General features: G+C 41.1%; 1 non-coding gene across 1 annotated transcript; it reads right to left on the bottom strand.

Moving 5' to 3' along the window:
* Nucleotides 1–485: 485 nt before the first annotated feature.
* LOC141637369 (small nucleolar RNA R71) lies at nucleotides 486–592 on the bottom strand. Its single transcript, XR_012541753.1, has one exon. It is a non-coding gene; the product is annotated as a small nucleolar RNA R71 (small nucleolar RNA).
* Nucleotides 593–4,957: the final 4,365 nt, after the last annotated feature.

Here is a 4,957-nt window from a genome sequence, read left to right as displayed (position 1 = left end):
CTTTACTTGCCTCTTTACTAATTGTAGAGTTGTTTGTGAAGCTATAAATTGTGTTTTGGTCTAGGTGCTCCTAACGACAAGTTACCGAAAAGATTTAGTCCCGACCAAAAATGGCGCCGTTGCCGGGGATCGAACACGGGTCACCCGCGTGACAGGCGGGAATACTTACCACTATACTACAACATTTGACCGGAAATTTCATTGCTAAATCCGCATTTATCCAATTAGTCGAAAGGAGCCAATTTGGGGGGATGCCTAGTGAAGACCCTCATTCTCATATGGAGACCTTTTGTGACTATTGTGATGCGATTTCTCAAACTGGTGTAACTCAAGACCAAATTCGATGGGTCTTATTTCCTTTTTCTCTAATTAGCACCGCGAAACAATGGTTGAAGGGCCTTGATAAGGCCACTCTCGGAATTGATTCTTGGAAGAAGTTGGCTCTAGCTTTCTACAAAAAATTCTACCCACCGGAAAAGACTAACATGCTAAGAGCTCAAATTACGGGTTTTAAGCAAAGGGATGAAGAATCTTTGTATGAAGCTTGGGAGCGGTTCAAAGGAATTTGTCGCTCATGTCCTCACCATGGACTTAGCGAGTGGTTCTTGGTACAACAATTTTGGAACGGTCTATATGAAGATTCAAGGAACATTCTCAACATGGGATCAAATGGAATGTTCACCGAAGTTGATGACAATCAAACTTGGAACAAAATTGAGGAAATGGCGGTCCATAACTCACAATATAGTAGACCTCGCAAGGCTACTAGAGGAGGAAAGCATGAAGTGGACTCCGTTACTCAATTGGGTGCTCAACTTAGTGCTCACATTGATACCATCAATTTGAAGTTTGAAAAAGCTATGGCTAGACTTGAAGAAGCCTCAAAATCACCAAAGCATCATGTTTATGCCATGACGGCATCTTCATCAATCCCAAGTGGGATATGTGAGAATTGTGAAACTTTGGGACATGACTCAAGTGAATGTAGGGGAACAAATGAACAAGTGAATGCTTTCCAAGCATACAAGAGTGGTACCCCTTATTCCAACTATTACAATTAAAACACCAAATTCTATCCAAATCTCTCATACAAAAGACAAAATGTTCAAAACCCTCAAACAATATACACCCCACCTCCCATGAGAAACCAAAATCAAAGACCCTTTTACAACCAAAACCAAGGTTACCAAAATCAAAATCCATACAATCAACAAAATGACTAAGGTTTTGATGTTCAAAAAGCGGTCCTTCAAATGCAAAAGAATCAACAAGAATTTTTCACTCAAATGCAAAAAGATAGTCAAGAAAAGGAAACCACCATCAACAACATCCTAGCTCACACCAAAATGTTGGAAACCCAATTGACTCAACTAGCATCTTCAAGCTCACAAAGACAAAAGGGGCAATTACCACCTCAAAGTAATCCCCCAAGACATGAAACGGTTAGTGCCATTCACTTGAGAAGTGGTACAAGGTATGAAGCATCGAAGAAGCAAGTTGAGGATGAAGTTGTGGAAGCTAGTGATAAGGAAGAAATTGTGCAAAACTCCAAAGATGGAGAATCATCAAAAGAAGAAATCTCAAAGAAAAATGAAGACAAGGTCAAGGAGAAGGAGCCCATTGTGATTAGACTTCCTTTTCCAAGTCGTCAAGCCAAGCCCAAATTTGATGACCAACTTGGAAAGTTTATGGAAATTGTGAAGAATTTGGAAGTCTCAATTCCTTTCACGGAATTAATCAATCACGTGCCGGCCTATGCAAAATACATGAAAGACATCCTCACAAAGAAGAAGTCGATCCGAAAACTTGAGACTATCGCCTTCACTAAGGTGAGTAGTGCAATACTTCAAGGGAGTTCACCTCCAAAACTAAAGGATTCGGGAAGCTTCTCAATACCATGTACCATTGGCGACACCACGATCAGCAAAGCCTTATGTGATCTAGGGGCTAGTGTGAGTGTTATGCCGTACTCGGTAAGTAAAAGGTTGGGGATGGGAGAGCTTAAATGCACCAATATTACACTCCAAATGGGCGATAGATCGACGAAGACACCATTAGGGATATGGGAAGATGTCCCCGTGCGAATTGGGAAGTTTTTCATCCCGGTGGACTTTGTCATTGTTGATATGGAGGAAGACTCCAACATTCCAATCATTCTTGGAAGACCCTTTTTACACACCGCGGGTGCGGTGATTGATGTAAAACATGGTGAGCTCACTCTAGAAGTAGGAGATGAGAGTATAACTTTTAATCTTGACAAGACTATGAGAGCTCCCCGTTTACATGAACCGTGTTTTATGATCGATCATTATAGTCGGAAGAATGAAAGGAAGAAGTCGGAACTCCAATGGAAGAAGAAAATTGAAGATGCTCCATTCAAAGAGCAAGTGAATTGTGACAAAGAGAGCTTGCAAAGCTCATCAAAGATAAGCAATGAGGAAGATGGCCTCATTGGCCAAGAAAAGGAAATGGGAAAGTTGTCTCCATCAAATCAAGATATTTTCAATGATCAACCTAATGAAGTTTGTGGTCTTTGGGACGACGAATTTGAAGGGATTTTTAATCCCTACATTGGTAATGACATCGATCAAGACCGACAACAAGGGCCAAGGTCTATTGAAGACCTCTTCCATGATAATGAACAAGCTTTTGATTATTTCTTCAAGGTGTTGAGCAACATCAACAACACCTTGGACATGCCCCCTTGACATCTCATCAAGAATGAGAGTTTGGTGGAGTCCTCCCTAAACAACCATTTGTAAATATTTCTAACTCCCTAACTTGCATTTTAATTCTTAATTTGCATTTTTGTCATTTTTGGATTTTTTATGCCTTGATCAAGATAATTATCATGTTTGAGAGAAGTGAGGGAGGGACTAATAATTTTAATTAATGTGTAGTGTTTTAGCTTAGTGTGGGGATAGCAATTGCCTAGGATATTCATGCCTTAGTAGTGCCCCCATAATGAAGAACACGAGATTTTGAAGAAGAATGAAAAAAATGACAAGGGATATGCAAGGTACACGGATGGAACTGAATCCGGGTAAAAGGGCTAGAATCCGAGCGGTTTCAAGAGAATTCGCCCGTCTTCAGGAAATCCGGGCATATTGGGCAACAGACGCCCGTCCTTCTGAGCTGAATTTTTGAAATTTTGTGACTGTTAACGAATCCGGGTGTCCTGCAATAGAATTCGCCCATCTTCATAAAGACGCCCGTCCTGAAAGAAAGACGCCCGTCTTTTGGCTGAGAAAAAACAAGAAAAATCCCTGGAAAGGAATCCTCCCGTCTTCTCTGAAAGACGCCCGTCCTGTGTTTTTAAATCCGTCCGTCTTTGCTGCAATCCGCCCGTCTTTAGGCGAGAATTCCTGAAGCCCATCCAGAAAGAATCCGGGCGTGCCGAAGGAAAGCCGCCCGTCTTCCCCCTGCATTTCAAATTTTTCTGGTTTATTATAAACCCCATCCCACATTCATTTTCTCATTCCTTCATTCAAAACACTACCCATAAACCCCATAACTCCAAAACCCTCATCCTCTCCATCACAAAAACAAGATTCCTCAACAACATTCACCAAAATCAAATCAAAACATCCTTTTAACAACAAATTAATCACTCCTCTTTCAACAAAAATCAAAACCAAGCACAAAATCTTCAACCTTTAAGTCGATTTTTGAATTCATAAAGGCAAAGCCTTTCATCTTTAAATCGATTTGGGTGCACTAGAAATTGAATATTTTCACTCTTTTCTTGGTTTATTCATTAATGGCAAAGACAAAGGGAGCAACAAAAGCAACAAAGGCAAAGGCACCAAAGGCAAAGGTACTCTCATCAAGACAAAAGCGTCTTCAAGCAAAGAAAGCATTGACTATGGTGGTAGCTAGCCCAAACTTGGAGGTGCAACAACAACAACCTCCCATGGAAGCAACAACATCTACTACTCCGGAAATTGCTCAACTTTCGAATTATCCGGAGGTAATTTTCATTTCCAAATCCCATAGGGACACTTTTGCCATGTTTGCTAGTAAATCATTTCTATCCACCAAGTTTATTTGTGAAGATGCCTTAGATAAGTTGGGTGTCCTTGAGCAAACTAGAGCCTTCTTTAAAGCCATGGGGTTGGAAAAATTGTTTACAACAAAAGAATTGACATACCCCTCCCTTACCTTAGAATTTTTGAGTTCTTTGAAAGTTAACAAGGTTGAGACTATGGAAACCATCGAGTTTCGCCTAGCTAATGTTAGTAGGCGCATCTCCTTTGAGGAAATGGGTAAAGCTTTGGGTCTTAGTGATTCACCGAGTTATTTCAAGAATGTTGGCAAATATGACCCCGACCCTCTTTGGGAGGCGATTTCCGGAAGGAAATTCGGGAACTTTCATGCTAGTCGCGCTCTAGTAGTCCACCATCCGCGCATTAGAGTGTGGCACAAGGTTGTAGGGAACACCATCATTGCAAGAAAATACACCAACCATTTCACTAAACTCGATTTTGTTCTTCTTGAGTCGGCCTTGAACATTGGAAGGGAATTCACCAAGCCTTTTAACTCTCTAAGGCTTTTAGTGGATAGATGGCTAAATGTTGATTGTGGGAAGCAAGGCACTACCGTCATTGTGAATGGAGGTCTAGTCACTCTTTTGGCTAAATACTTTGATCCTAACTTCAACAAGGATAGCAAGTATGAGGCAAAGAAGGGTGGTCATCTCATTGATATTGATACTATGATAAACAAGTACAAGTGGGTCTCTCATAACCCTCTTGACACTAAGTATGGGTGGCTCACTAGTGAGGCTAGATCTTTTACTTTGCCTTCGAAGATTTGTCGTTTAAGTGTCCACCGGACCAACTATCTCCTTCCCCTTTCAAAAGAGGCCGAATACATTATCCGACAACAAAAGGGTGAAATTGAAATGCCCTCCTCTTCCATTGTCACATCACCCTATCCTTTCAAGTACCAAGAGTTC

The sequence above is a fragment of the Silene latifolia genome, unplaced genomic scaffold (genome assembly GCF_048544455.1).
Source record: "Silene latifolia isolate original U9 population unplaced genomic scaffold, ASM4854445v1 chrun_scaffold_16, whole genome shotgun sequence".
In the NCBI taxonomy this organism is placed as follows: Eukaryota; Viridiplantae; Streptophyta; class Magnoliopsida; order Caryophyllales; family Caryophyllaceae; genus Silene; species Silene latifolia.
This window is presented reverse-complemented; position numbering and strand designations above follow the sequence as displayed.